We start from the raw sequence: 16,380 nt of genomic DNA, 5'->3' as shown, positions 1-16,380 counted from the left end.
CCTGCACCCATGTGGGAGATCCAGAAGAAGCTCCAGGCTCCTGGCTTCGGATCCAAGTAGCTCTGGTCATTGCAGCTGTTTGGGGAGTGAACCATTGGATGGGAGACCTCTCTCTCTCTCTCTCTCTCTCTCTCTCTCTCTTTCTCTCTCTCTGCCTCTGCCTCTCTCTGTGTAAAATAAATAAATCTTTAAAAAAAGAGATTGCTCTCTAAGTTCCAATACTGATTTTCCTTTCATTGTGTTTTTCTTCCCTAAATAATTCTCCCCAATTACCCCAACAGCCCTTTTAAGTGTCAGAGACCCAAACAATGAAGCAAATGATCAAGGGTTTTGGTAGTACACACACACACGATACATATACACACATACATGGACACATATGCCCATATGCATATACACGCTTGTATGCTAGAATAAAGCATGTAAACAACTACTTAGAAATCATCGATGTTCAGCCAAATATAATTAATCTCAACTCTACAAGATAACCTACAGGTAAGAAAATGCCTCTGTTTCTCTTAGGACTGCTTAGCCGCAGTTGCAGGTCCCACACTAGGGGTTTATCTCTGGCTTACCCTCCACCGGTGGATCACCGTGAGCTGTGGAATTCTTGCTGCTGGGTTTTCCTTGGCCAGGTCTTTCCATCAGACCTGCTGGCCTGTTCCCTTCCTGACATGTCCTTGGTGACCTCACAGTCCTGACTTCTGTTATTCTGAGCATTTGGAATTCCAATCCTGCCCTCATAGGTTTGCTTCCTCTCTGACTTTATGACACCCTCCTACTAGGGGAGCATGTACTCTATTCCATCATCCCCGTCACTGAAGAACATGTTTAGTAGTCCTGGGCGCGGGGCTGAGCCCAGTGAGACACCACATGGTCCTGCCAAGTAAGTGGCATGCTGTTATTAATCACTGCTTTGGAGAACTGCAGGGGATGGCAGGGGATAACGCACCTCCAATGTACCCAGACATTGAAACAAGTCTCTTATGGGCAATGGTGGAAGCTCATTACTTTAAGTCACGCTGCCTTTGAGGACTGGGTGAAAGCTTTGGGTTCTCTTTCCCAAAGATATACACACACATGTGACACAACATTCGCATAAAATTTCAGGGGATTCAAAATGTACACTTTTTGATCTCCTACAGGTCTAGAATATGTAGACTAAGGATACCTAACTGAGGTACCCTTAAATACCACACATGTGTATCATCCTTTAAATTGGTGTTACGGTACCGACGTTGTGGCCTAGCGGGTAAAGCTGCCACCTGAAGTGCCACCATCCCATATGGGTGCCGGTCGGAGTGCCAGCTGCTCCACTTCCAATCCAGCTCTCAGCTATGGCCTGGGAAAGTAGTAGAAGATGCCCCAAGTCCTTGGGCCCTGTGGGGAGCAATCCGGACTAGACTGAGTTACTGGAATTAAGACTTATTCTATGCATCTGCTCTCCCACAATATGGCGCTGGGAGAGAAGTAAACAGCTTCTGCACAGCTGCCTCCAGTTCAACCAATAAACTGTAGGACTTGCTCCTGATTGGAGAGCAGCGTACCCGGCGTGTGGACAGCCGAGTTGGGATTGGCGGAGGAGGACTATAAAGGAGGAGAGAGACGGCATGCACCAGGAACATCTAAGGGGAACATCTGAGGGAACACCTGAGGGAACACCTGTGCAGCCCCCGAGAGAACCGGCCGGCGGTGTGCCGCTCCCCTGCGGAAGTGGGGAATGTGGCCAGGGGGAACTGCCCTTCCACGGAGGTGGAAGGGACAGTAGCCAACCCGGGAAGAACCAGCAGCAAACCCGGGGAAGGCCGAGCAGACGAAAGAACAGCGCAGGGTCCTGTGTCGTTCCTCCACGAAGACGGGGAGCGACAGGGCCCCTGAATCCTTGTGGGAGACATGAAGGAAGCTCCTGGCTCCTGGCTCCTGGCTTCGGATTGGTGCAGTTCCAGCCTTTGTGGCCATCTTGGGAGTGAACCAGTGGATGGAAGATCTCTCTCTGCATCTGCCTCTCTGTAATTCTGACTTTCAGATAAATAAATAAATCTTAAAAAAATTGATGTTACACTTAGCAGATGCCAAAAGAAATAATTTGAAGGATTTTCTTCAATATGGATGACATCACATATACACAAGTATTGAAAAGTTCTGTTAATTGACCTACACTGTCAGGAAAGGCAATGATTATTCATGTGTTTAAACAATTTTCTGTTGAAATGATGCAAAGTTGACTTATTAATATTGTTTGTATGTTATTACAGATAACAGACAGTTTACCAGCTTAAACAATGTTTACTGGTGCTATGTACAAGTATATTCACACTGTTGTGCAACCAGTCTCCAGAACTTCTTCATCCTGCAAAAATTAAACTCTGCATCCACTGAGCCACAGTGCTCCAATTTTCCCTCCCCAGGGTTCTGGCACCCACCATTCTGCTCCTGGCCTCTACGATTTTGACTTGTCTATGTAACTAGTTCAGTAGAACTATACAGTATTTTTTGTGTGTGACTGGCTTACTTCACTTAGCATTATGTCTTCAAGGTTCATTAGGTTCATTCAAATTACAGCGCTTGCCAGAATCTTCCATTTTAAAGCTGAATAATATTCACATATATACACCCCATTCTGCTTATCCACTTCCCCATCTATGACACTTGAGTTCCTTCCACATTTTGGTGATGGTGAATATTGCTGCCATGAATATGCATGTGCAAATGTAAATTTTTAACAAAGATGTCTTATGACTTATGTAAAGGCAATTGCACATGGCATTTTCAGGTTAGCTTTAAATTATTAAAATTTTTAAAAATTTTGTCATTTTTATTCTGAAGCCCAACTGACATACAGCAAAAACACAAGACAACTCAATGTATTAACACAAAGTGAATAGGCATATATACCTACCACCCAAAGCATGAGACAGAAAAGGTTTTTGTGTAGAGCAGAGTTTTCAAGGTATATCTCCTCCATGCCAGATAGCTGTTATTCAAAATTCATTTGATCTTCCCAAGAATGCTTTCAGATAGGTACTGTTCTCACATTCTGATTTGAATAAAGGGAAGCTTAGAGAATGTCAAACAATGTCACATGGCTAATAAGTGACAGAAGTTGGATTCTGAAGCCTAGTCTCTTTGCACCACACCTCCACAGGGTTTGGAAAAGGCAGAGGCTACTTAGTGTAATAAAACTCACTGATTATATTAAAAAATCCAGAGGCAAAGTCTGGTATTTGGTCAATGACTACATTGGTTATCTTGACATTCTCCACTGTAACTTCTGCCCTCTGTTCTAATGTTGCACTTCGATGGATGCACTAACATTTTCCACAGGAGAGCCCCTGAGTAGCAGGACAGTGAGCAGGTCTCCAGGAAGACTCGTTCCTGGGGACTCCCTAGGATCTCTCACTGAAGCAAGGGTCCACTTGTGGCCACTCTGCCTTGTCAACGCCTCTTGTAAAGAGAGCTTACATCCAGAGCCTGCACTGCAGTTTAGATCTTCACTATTTAAGCCAGAGAACAATCCAGTGACTCACTCAACTCATCCTACTCACACATCTATTTAGAGCTTTTCACTGCTCCATTCTCTCTTCCTCTGACAGTACTTTGATTAATGCAGGGAAGTCTTTTATACTCCTGCCACATTGTTGTCTCATATTGAACTTCGGATCAACTAAAACCCTGGGTGCTCTTCAGGTCTCCATCATCCTACATTTATGTAATTGGTTTTTTGAAGCTAGATCTTTGTGCTATCTTCCCAGTACATCTCCAGGGTTTATTGTAGTAATCTTTTAAAATTGGTAGTTTGGTTTGTCAACAGAATCTGATGATATCTCTAAATGTTTTCTGTAGACTATGAAGGTTAAAACTGTTTTATCTGTTTAAAAGAATCCTGTCCTCCCTCATATACTTCTTCCTTAAAAAAAATAAATAAATAAAACCTTTATAATTGTTCCTTTTGTCATAGTTTGCACTTTATAGCCATTATCTTTTCTACTTTACAAAACAGAGTATGCTGATACCAAGAGAAAATAAAAAGAAAATGTGAGTAGGAAACTTAATGTTTCTTTAACTGAAATCATTTATTTCCTATGCACTAAAAATGGTGATTGATTTGACTGCATCGCAATGTTTCAAAACAAGAAGCTAGTTCTTAAAGTTGCTTAATTTAGCTAGGGATTACCTGAACAGACAATGGAAATTGTTTATTCTATAAATTCAGAGAACACAGCTAGTGATTCAGAAAGTTTAGATTAGTGTAAAGTGGTAGAGGCAAGTGATTATGATTATCCTATGACCATGTGGAAGCATCAGCACCCCAGCACTCCATGCCTCAGAGCACGGCTGCCAAATTTGGCAAATGAAAATATAAATCACTCAGTTAAATCTGAACTTGAGATTTGCTGATAATCTGTAATACAAATTTTAATGTGCATCTTATGTTTTACGGAGAAACCCTACGTGGTGGCCTTGAATCTGGCAATTATTAATTAAAAGATTTTAATATCTGGCTTATTTCTTTTTACCAGAATTCATTACCTACAAAAAAGTAGCCAGTGTACCTTGATATCTGACTTCTGCAAAATTATAAGGCATAAGCCTTTTTTTTTTTTTTTGAAAATTGGTTAAAAACAGAAGGGGTATCCCTAAGCTCTCCAAGCAGCCCTTGGTCAATTTTTACTCTACATTCATTTCATAAAAATGTGCAGACAGAAAAAGATCATTGAGTCCATATCCATATATTTTTGAATTTCAAAAACCATTACAGTATCCAATTTTAAACAACTCTTCAGAATTTTGTTTCATGTTTGCTCAGTACACTTCTTAGCTGGAAGATCTTCAGTGCTAAAAGGAAGTGACAGTGAACGCCATCAGGAGCTTCGGAAGAGGTGGGGACACTGTACACCACAGGGACAGCAGGCAGTGTGGACGTCCTTTAGATCCCATGGCTCCTGGAAGTGGAGGATGCTGCGGCAGTGATGAGTCTGCAAAGGAAGGGACGCTGGAAACACCAGAGGAGCAGCAGAGGTCAAGAAGGAGTGGCACAGACGCAGATATCTGTGGGGTACTGAGAGGTGGTAGCACTTTTGGTAGACAGATTTTTAAGTCTAATTCCACAGTCGGATGTGACAGGACCTGCTCATAATACCTCAGACGTCCGCAGGTTGACTGAGCTGCGCCCAAACTCACGGGCCTGGAGTAAGCCAGTCTCCACATGCTCATCTGAGCACATCTGAAAACGGCACATCTTGCCCATGGTGACATCTTCCCAGAAAGAAGAGCATTTCAGCATGGGTGAGATTAACAGGTTGGATTACGGAATTCTACAAACTAAGTGTACAATCTGCAAGCATTGCTCTTATTTTTGTACAAACTCTGGTAACAAATGGTCAGAATTTTTAAATAAATAATATATAATTATCACTCATATAAAATGTTTGGGTTTTCCTCTTGTTTTATGCCGATTAGACTCAATTGCATAATTTCCCTTACAAATATGCACTATTAAGCACCAACTTGGGTTGAGGTATTCAAAAGGTATAACAGAGAGTACAATAAAACAAATGCATATGACCTCATCCCTTTATTTTTTAAAAAGATGTATGTATTTATTTATTTTAAAGGCAGAATGACAAAGAGAAAAGGAGAAAGAGAGAAAGGGAAAGAGTTCTTGCAACCACTGGTTCACTCCCAAAATAGCTGCAACAGCCAGGTCTGGGCCAAGCCAACACCTGGAACCTGGAACTCCATCTAGGACTCCCACATGGGTGACAGGGGCCCACTACTTGAGCCATATTCTTTTGCCTTCTCAGGCACATTAGCAGGTAGCCGGATTAGAAATGGAGCAGCCAGGACTCAAACTGGCACTCCAATAGGGGATTCCATTATGGAAACAGCTAATTAACCCACTGTATCACAATGCCATTCCCCATCCCTTTCTTTATAAGGGCTCTCAGTGTAGTTGATAAGTTGATGAGATAAAAGTATTCACATGTAAAGTTAGCATTGATTGTCTATGGCTTTAGGTATATACTGCATTAGATACAAAGTAAAACCTCTAGGAATTCAAAGTGCTGATTTCACTTTTGATGGGGGTAATCAAAATTTCACTTACTTTTAACCTGGAAATTGAACATGGACTTAACTGGTTAAGATTTAATTGAAACTGACTGTTGAGCATCTATGGCAAGGAGATAAGGAGCTTCCTCCTATATATTGTCTATATTTTTAACATTGTGCAAATTAAACTTTAAAGTGAATTACTACACCATTAAAGACTCAACAACAGGTTTTCATTGCTCTTCCATCTATAGTAAATAGAACAGAAAAGCTATTTATTGAGAATGAGGCACCTTAGCAGAAATCAAATTTCTATTGTATTTATTCTCCTTCCTTTTTGGGAAATAGTGTATCAGAAACTCTTGGACCCACTGGGTTACAGAGAACCTTGGGGATTCTCTCTTGAAAGCAAAGGTGCTGCTCAAGGCTGTCCTGTTCTATGATCCAGAGGACAGTGGCTGTGACAATTTGTCACATGTATGGCTCCTGAGAGAGTAACCGAAAACGGAAGTGATGGGTCCTAGTGTGGAAGAGCCGATGTCCACCCACCTGATCCAGTGTCTCAGGTAGGTGTGCCCTGTAGGGGTGGACACAGAAAGAACTGCTATAGCTAATTTCAGTATCTCTGGACACAGGTATTGGTTATGAATATTTTGTATCATGGTAAAATTTACCATTTTAACCATACTTAGAAATACAGTTCAGGCCGGTGCTGTGGCTCACTTGGTTAACCCTCTGCCTGCAGCACCGGCATCCCATATGGGTGCCGACTTCTAGTCCCGGTTGCTCCTCTTCTAGTCCAGCTCTCTGCTGTGGCCCGGGAGGGCAGTAGAGGATGGCCCAAGTGCTTGGGCCCCTGCACCCACGTGGGAGACAAAGAAGAGGCACCTGGCTCCTGGCTTCGGATCGGCGCAGCGCCCGCCGTAGTGGCCATTTGGGGAGTGAACCAACAGAAGGAAGACCTTTCTCTCTGTCTCTCTCTCTCTCACTGTCTATAAATCTACCTGTCAAATAAAAAAAAAATTTAAAAAAAAGAAATACAGTTCAGCTGCACTGAAGGCATCCATATGTTGAGCAACCATGGCTACCCTCAATCTCCAGAAACGAGTTACCTTCCTAAAATGAAACTCTGCACCCATTAAACAATAATCTCTCCATTCATGTCTGTCCCCAGCCCCTGGAAAACAATGCTCCATTTCCTGTCTCCATGAATTTGATTACTCAAAGTATCTGATGTTAAATGGAATTACATGACATTATGACATTTCACTTAGCAAAATGTCTTCAAGGTTTTTCTATGTATAGCATGTGTCAAAATCTCACTCTTTTCTCAAGGCTGGCCAGCACTACACTGTGTGTGTGTGTGTGTGTGTGTTCTGCATTTTGTCTATCCATTTATCCATGGATGGCCATTTTGGTTGTTTCCATCTTTTGCTTATTGTGAATGGTGCTGTTATGAACATGGGTGTGCAAAAACTGTTCATCTCTCTACTTTGGATTCCTTCAGGGATATTTCTTAGAAGTGGCATCACTGGATCAAAAGTAATTTTATATCTTACTTTTTGGGAAACTTCCATATTATTTTCCAATATATCTATATGTTACATTTCCACCAGTAACCAAAAGAGTGCCGATTTCTCCTCACTTGCTATTTCTTAGTTTGGGGGTTTTGGTTTTGATAGAAGCCATTCGAAAAGATATAAAGTAGTATTCCACTGTGGTTTTGATTTGCATTTCCCTAGTGACTACTGATACTGAGTACTTTTCATGGATTTATTGACTTGATTATGAAGATTTGAATAAAACATTAATGTAGCAATAGAGTAAGAAGTGATGATGAAAGTGGGGAGGCTATATGGTAATGCATCAACATATTTATAGTGATCTTAAAGATTTTTCAAATATCTTTATTTACAATATATTTTAAGATTAATTTTTAATTAATAATAATTGCACAGAATTATAGGGTAGAGTGTGATATTTCATAAGTGATATGTATATCATACATACTGATCAGCTCATGGCAATCACTGTTTTCCTCTCTTCATCATTACTTTGTGATTGGAACCTTGAAGCTCTTCTGTTCTATTTACTCATAGGCTATTGTGGACTATGGTCACCCCACTGTGCTGTGTAACACTAGAAACTTGAACTTTCTATCTGTATTTTGTATCCATTATTCAACCTCCCTTGTCCTTCCCACATCCCTCCCAGTCTCTACAAATTACTATTCCATGTTCAGATGGATTGAATTTCAGCTTCCATGTAAGAGGGAGAACATGTAGTATTTGCTGTTCTGTTCCTGGCTTATTTCAGTTAAAGGAATGTCTTCTAGAACCACCCAATTTTACTGCAAATGAAGGACTTCCATATTTTTTATGATGGAATAATATTACATTGTATACAGCTTGCTTGCATACTGTAACATTACATTGTATAGAGTTATACTCACTTTATTAATTCATTTGTTGATAGACACCTTGACTGATTTCATATCTTGGATATTTTGAATAGCATTGCAATAAACATAGTAGTATAGATACTAATTATTTCATTTCTTTTGAATATATACGCAGCAGTGTGATTTTCTAAGTTCTCAATCACATGGGTTCTCATAAACATTTGTTGATTAAATCACTGGATTCTATATTTTTTGCGATAGTGTGCACTTAGGTAATTAGAAGAAAATATATTTATTTTAAGAGAAAATTAAAGTTGAACCCTTACTACATTGGTTCTATACTCTGGTTGTATATTAGCATTACTTAGGAAGCTATGAAAATAATAGAAATGCCCTCTCTTGATTTCTCTTGACCAACCACATTCAATCCTTTTGGAGTGGAGCCCAGATTTTGGTGGTATTGATAGGCAGCAACAGCTGGGAACTACTGTGGGGACAATGAGGACAACGGGGTCGACTTGGAAGTGGACCCTCCAACCTCAGTTGTTCCAGTCAATAGAAGATGAACCACCCAACTGAACCTTACCCTGACCTACAAAATCATGAGCAAATTAAAATAGTTTTGAGGTGGTTACTTCTATAATAAAGGGAAATGAAATCACTTGATATTCTCCTCAGTAAGAGCTTACATGTGGTCCACACACTGCAAATGCTTACACAGGTTATCTCATGAAGTTACCATGACAAACCAGTAAGGAAAAGGCCTTATCCTAAAGAAGAAAACAGGCTTGGGGTGGTTACACAACTTGCTCTCCAAAAGCCTATTAAATCACCAGTGCATTGACATTTGTCAAGTGTGAATTATGATAAATTAAGGTAGATAAAATACATAATATAGCATTGTAAACCCACAATAACTCACCTTCATTGACATATTCTTTTTCAACTAATTTAAATACAACATTTAGGTAATTACACAAAGTAGGTCGTTTTTAATTTTTGATGATTTTCATTTTAACAACCAGAAAGTAAATTATCCATAAAATGTTTAACTATACCCCCCCAAAATTTCATTGGATGTATTTCATCAAATAATAATGTTTTCATCATATAAATATAATAAAAATAAATGAATAAAAGAGATTATCCCTTAAAGTCTGGTCTTGGCAAAATATAGAACTTGAAATTGTTGGAATTCAAAAGGGCAAAAATGGTTTTGTTAGTATGCAAATGCCATCACTTTCTAGCTATATGACATTTTTGTGTCACTTAGTCTCTTTGGTGATTGAGCTTCTCATCAGTAAACTAGATGTTGCTATGGGAATTACATGATTTAATCCATATAAGGGCCCTATCCCAATGCTTGATACAGCAGTAGTATTCTGTAAATACTAAGTTTTCTATCATATATTTTACAGTTCAGTGGCAACAAATATCCATTGAGAAAATTGCCATACATTTCAGCTCAAGTGTACTAAAGATCTTAAAAACCCTGTAGAGCATTAAAGAACACGTCCCAATGCCCCCCAAAAGGGTTTTGCTAAGAAAAAAGATTACATTTTTATATTTACGAGGCCCATGGGTCAACCGATAGAAACTTCACCTCATTTTTCTGAAAAATGGTAACTATTTAGAAAGATCTATTTCATGCCTTATGACGAGGAATTTGGCTTACATTGGGCACCCTTAAGGGATAATGGCACATGGAAGCAAATTTATTGACAAAAAATTACGACAACTCTGTCTCACATTACAAGATATCTATTTATGAAGAAAGGCATTTTTGCTTTGGGATAAGAATATAATCTATTCTATAAAGCAATGGAATAGTAAATGAAGGTTGCATATTTTTAGATTAAATATCATAATTAAAATAGGAGTGGCATAGTGGCAATTTTTAGAGAAAATTAAGTATACATGTAACAAATGGCCCAATAACCCTACTGCTAACTATCTATAATATACATATTTGGGTAACAGATTGCAGACAAAGGTGCAGGCAATTCAATGGCCAAAAAAAAAAAAAAAAGAAGAAGAAAAAAAAGACTTCTCAACAAATGGTTTCCTACACGGAAACAAGCACCAATGAAGATTTGATACATGTCCAGAATTAACTCCAGATTCATCATGGACCCTAATGTGATGCATAACCAGGAGAAGTACCTGGCTCCTGCCATCGGATCAGCGCGCTGGCCGTGACGGCCATTGGAGGGTGAACCAACGGCAAAGGAAGACCTTTCTCTCTGTCTCTCTCTCACTGTCCACTCTGCCTGTCAAAAAATTTAAAAAAAAATAAAAAAAATGTAAAAGAAATTCTTTTTAACCTTGGGACAGATAAATCTTCCTGAGACACAACATCACAAGTATTACCCATATAAGAATAAGGGTATTAATTGCATCTAACAAAAATATTAAAATTGTTGTCTTTAAAAGATACTACTGATACTGGCACTGTGGTATGGGCTCTGGTTTGAGTCCCAGCTACACCTTTTCCAATCCAGCTCTCTGCTATAGCCAGGGAAAGCAATAAAAGATGACCCAAGTCCTTGGGCCCCTGTACCCACATGGAAGGCCTGGAGGAAGCTCTTGGTTGCGGGCTTCAGATGGGTCCAACTCTGGCCAATGTGGTCATTTGGAGAATGAAACAACAGATAGAAGGCTTCTCTTTATCTCTGCCTCTGCTTCTTTATAACTCTGCCTTTCAAATAAGTAAAAAAAAAATTTAAAAAAAGAGATACCACGAAGAAAATTAAAAGAAAAGGCAGACTGGGGATAATTAATTACAAACAACTTGTATCTAAATTATAGAATGGCTCTGAAAAACTCACTAACAAACATAAACATCAAAAAATGGGTATAAAAGATTTCAAAAAATTTTTCATCAAAGATAAATGGATGCTAAACAGGTACATGAAAAGACATGCAATAATATTAGCAATTAAGAAAACAGAAATAAACTACACACTCACTAGAAGGGCTAAAATTTAAAAAGGCTAACAATGCCTAGAGTTGTCCAGGATATAATGCTGCTAATTGGGAATGTAAAATTACATAACCACTATGAAAAATAGGTTAGCATTTTCTTAAAGTGGCTCAACAGCTACTCCACCCTACCTTTTACCCAAAAGGAATGAAAGCATATTCTAATATATTAAGAGACTGAATAATACATTTCAAATAATCCACAAGTAAAAGAAGAAACCAAAAAGAAAATTAAGTAATATTCTAAAATGAATGAAAATTAAGTCCTCACATGAGCCAAAAATTGTTGGATTCAACTAAAGCAGTATAGAAAGAAAATGCTATGGGACTACTTATATAGAAAAGAAGTTTCAAATCAATGACCTCAGGTTCACCTTAAGAGACTAGAAAATGAACAGTAAATGAAAAGCAAAGCAAGCAAGCAAGAAGAAAAAAAAAAGATCAGAGTGAAAAATCAGTGGTTGAAAAAGCAGAAAAAAGTAAGGAAACGTCAATGAAATGAGGACTTTGTTCTTTCAGAAGATCAATAAAATGTGCACATTCTTATCAGACTCATCAGGACATACTGAGGGAAAACACAAATTACTAAGACCAGGAACAAGAGAAGTGACATCACTACAGATCCTATAGATACACAAGGATAATTAGGCAGTATCATGGGCTACTTTGTACTCATAAATTGGGCAATTTAGATGAAATGAAAAATTTCCAAGAAAAAAATAAAAACCTACTTGATCTTAAGTAATAAAAAATAGAAGACCAAAAATTAATTATGTAATTAAAAAAAGTTTTATATATGAAACAACTTCAGGCCAAAATATTTTAAATTAGTATGATCATCAAGGAAAACAGTATGGAAATTCCTCAAAAATCTAAAAACATATCTACCATATGACCCTGCTATCCCACTTATGAATATACATACAAAGCAAATGAAACCAACACATCAAAGAGATACCTGTACTCTCATGTTCATTTGCTGCAGGATTCAAAATAGCCAAGATACAGAATCAACCTCTGCAACCATTGACAGGAGACTGAATAAAGAAATTATGTGTACTCTCATGCACTGATTTGTGGAATAGAAAATGGTGACTACTTTTGAAAAGAGTCTGGCAGTTTCTTAAATTTAAATATATTCTGATTACTTGACTTTGCTTTCTACTCCTAGGAATGAAGGCATGTGTTTATTCCACAATTCCTACACAAATATTCATGGTGATTTTCTTCTAAGAGTACAATAGCTAAAAACAGATCAAAGCAAACATCTACCTACATGAGAATGGGTGAACATAGTGTGGTAAGTCCACATGACAGAATGTCACTCTGGTGTAAAGGGAATAATATACCAATAACATGAATGAATCTGAAAATAATTATGTTTTATAAAATAAGTCAGACTGGGGAATACATTCAGTATGATTCCATTGATGTAAATTCTAGATAATGCAAATTCATCTAGAGTGACATAAAGTAAATGAGCAATTGCTTGGGAATAGGGAGACGGGCGGGGCAGGCAGGAGGATTAGCCAGGAAGGGGCACGGGGTGTGGGAGACTCATGGGCATGGTGTGTGTGCTCTCCACATTGACTGTGGTGATGAACTCCTGTGTGCATGCAGTCACTAGAAACCGCCCATGTGTACATTCCAGAGATAGGCAGTTTAGTGTACATCAGTCATACCTCAATCAAACAACAAAAAAGCAACCCAAACCAATCAAGTATGTTTTAAAGGTAAGACATATGTATCAAAACACAGGTTGTAAGGTGGGCCTGGGAATTCTGAACATCAGCAGTGTTTTACTGGGTGCCTCGGGCTCTATGGGTTTTCAGTTCATTGTCCTGCTTTACTCCTTACATGTAGGACATGTGCCTTTATACATGTAAAGTCGTACACCAGAAGTTACTGATCCTGAGCCCTGCATTGTGGCACACTGGGATAAGCCAGAGCCTGTGAAACCAGCACCCGAGGTAGGCAATGGTTCAAGTCCTGGCTGCTCCAATTCTGATACAGCTCCTTGCTAATGAGTCAGTAAACAGTGGAAGATGGCTCAAGGGCTTGAGCCCCTGGATGGAGTTGCAGGCTCCTGGTTTCAGCCTTGCCTAGCCCTAGCCATTGAAGTCATCTAAGGAGTGAACCAATGAGTGCAAAATCTATCACTCCACCCCCACCCACTGCCTAACTTCTGTAACTGCATTTCAAATAAAATAAAATCTTTAAAAAACTAACTGATCCTTAAACATGATCAAAATGGTGTTATTTTATAAAAACATGTGTGTGTCATTGTGTGTATGTGTGTGTGTGTATAGGAGTATGGATAAGGGATGAAGAGAAAAAAATCAAAACCTTAATAATTTAAAATAAAACTCATATGAGCCAATTCATTATGTCTTGAACTTACTTCCACTGGGTCCTTGATTTCTCAGTAGTTTAATTTTAAAAAAACAAAATTAGCATGCAAATCTCTGCAGATCTGGGATACTAACTTGAATAACAGTTAATCATAAATATATAAAGATTAATATTATTTCTAAATTGAATGACTGATTTGGGAAGGCAGTGTTGTTTTAACAATCTTAATGGTGTCAGCCAAATGCTGGGTTCACAGATACCCCTGGAAAGGTGTGGGCCTTCCTTTCAGCTCTTTGGATGTAAAGAGATCCCAGCAAACAGCCTTCCTCCCAAGCACTCGACTAGCTGCTCTACACAAATGCTCAGTTCTGGGATTTAGAGTCACCAAATACTTTCTTCATTAAGAGCTCCAGGCTATTGATTGTGCCTATTTCTGCCGCAATACTTTCCTTAGTCTCAGGTAAAATTAAAAACTCTCATACACTTCAACTCATCTCAAATGAAACAAACTCAGTTTACCATAAGAACACCGACTGCTGGCTAGAGACCCAACGTCCAGGGGTCGGGAACCCTGCTCCTGACATCACTGTTCTGCATTCTCAGGGTCAAGCATCCAAATGTTGCCCCACAAGGAGAGAGCAAGCCCCAGCCTGTGGTGCCATCCAGCAGGGCGGGCTGCTCTGGACCACATCCAGACTGAGCCAGCAGCTCCATGCTAGGCCTCCAGAAAGGTCAGCTCGAGCAGCCAGCCAGGCTGACGCACTGAGCGCTCTGAGTCTGGCACTCATTCGAGACAACACATGCTAGGAGATATTTTTAAAGAACATAAGACTAATCTGGAGAAATCAATCTGCAGTATTACTGCTAATTTGTTTATATTAAAAGATCATTATATTGAGAGTTAACCTATGTGCTTCAGTCCTTCAGCATTAACCTTTTGACATTTGTAAAGACTATTTTTTTTTGTAAAGAATCATGCTTGAAAAGAAGCCAAATTGAAATTGTATGCATTTTTAAACACCTATTTATGTATTTGAAAGGCACATTGAGAGAGAGGGAGAAAGAGATAGAGGAGAGAGGGAGAGGAAGAGGGAAAGGGGAAGGGGGGGAGGAAAGAATGGAGGGAGAGAGGGAGAAGGAGTGAGGGTGGAAGAGGGAGGAGAGGAGAGAGAGAGATGGGGTGGGGCGGTCTTCCATCTGCTAGTTCACTCCCCAAATGGCTGTGATACCTGAGGCTGAGTTAGGCTGAAGCCAAGAGCCTGTGTCTCTCACATGAATGTCAGGGAGCTGGATCAGAAGCAGAGCAGCCCGGACTTGAGCCAGCACTCCAATGAGGATGCCTGCAGTACAGCGGCAACATAACCTCCTGTGCCACAACGCTGGCCCCTAACTGTATACATTTATAATTGGTTGAAAATCTTATTCTGACAGACTCACCCTGTGGAGAGCTTTTCAAATATCCCTGATGATAACAGTAAGGTTAAATGATGGATGTTTCATAGAGTTCATTGAAAGTGGAATTAAAAGATAAGTTTATTTTGGCGTGAAAACAGTTTGAAAATCCACACCTTTTTTTTTTTCACAATGAGCATTCTCCATCAACTTTTTGAAAACCTCTCATTTATAAAAGTAGTGATGTTATCTATTGCCACAGCATAGATAATGATGCTCCACAATTCAATGACATACAAACCATCAAGACAGAGGCCACTCCCAGAGGGAGCCCAAGTTCCTTTACCACAGGATGAATAATCTGTCACATCATTATATTTCACCGAGTGTGATATGACAGCCTACTTTGATCTTCTAATCCAGGGAATCCAGGTAGCAGATAGGGCTTAGAAGCAAAAGGAAATTTTCATTGTTTGGGCTGCAGTATTGTTGAAGTTATATCAGATTAGGGCAAGAACACATAGTTATCATAGCAGACTACTGAAATGCTGCTCCTGAATCATAATGAGGAAAGCATTTAAAAAAAACAACATTCAAATATTCCCAAAGATTATGAGTCAGATAAAATTAAGTCATGCAATATTTTTCTTAATGTTTGTATGATACATGTACCTAAAGGCTTATCCTAAAGCAATTATGTTTCTGCTTTTATCATTTGCCTGAGGATGGAAGAATACCAAGGGATTTATAAGTGTACAACCTTTTAAATATTTGCATGGTATTAGATGTGCTATAACCACATATAAAACTACCTCCTGGAGAGCTTTTGAGAATTGGTTTTGCCTGAGGTCTCGGGTGCTAATGCTTCAAGAGATTAGAAGCATCTTACTTAAAAAGGCTTTTCTTCTTGCCTATAGAAATCAAACAAATGTTGTGAAACACGGAGGCAGAAAAGATATTATAAGTCAGCAATATTCCTCTTAATTGCCAAGATTTCTTATCATAGATTAAAAACCAATCTCAGAAATGAAAAGGCTGCACAGCCACCTATTTGTATAATGCAGAGGCAGGAAGTCATGTGAGCATGGGTTTAGATAGTTTTCTGTGCCACAGCCAGTGATTGGATTTGCTGACTTGCTTGGGTTTCATGCAGATAGCAGCTGACTGTGAATGTCCCACATAAAGAGAAGAGCAATGGTTAA

General features: G+C 39.2%; 1 protein-coding gene and 1 long non-coding RNA gene across 9 annotated transcripts in view; one reads left to right on the top strand and one right to left on the bottom strand.

The window, feature by feature from the left end:
- PRKN (parkin RBR E3 ubiquitin protein ligase) overlaps positions 1-16,380 on the bottom strand; it is a 1,400,595-nt gene that overhangs the window by 984,489 nt on the left and 399,726 nt on the right. The window lies entirely within an intron of this gene.
- LOC103349945 (uncharacterized) lies at positions 754-5,407 on the top strand. Its single transcript, XR_007923145.2, has 3 exons — positions 754-886; positions 4,001-4,035; positions 4,808-5,407. It is a non-coding gene; the product is annotated as an uncharacterized lncRNA (long non-coding RNA).

Source organism: Oryctolagus cuniculus, chromosome 5, assembly GCF_964237555.1.
Source record: "Oryctolagus cuniculus chromosome 5, mOryCun1.1, whole genome shotgun sequence".
NCBI lineage: Eukaryota > Metazoa > Chordata > Mammalia > Lagomorpha > Leporidae > Oryctolagus > Oryctolagus cuniculus.
This window is presented reverse-complemented; position numbering and strand designations above follow the sequence as displayed.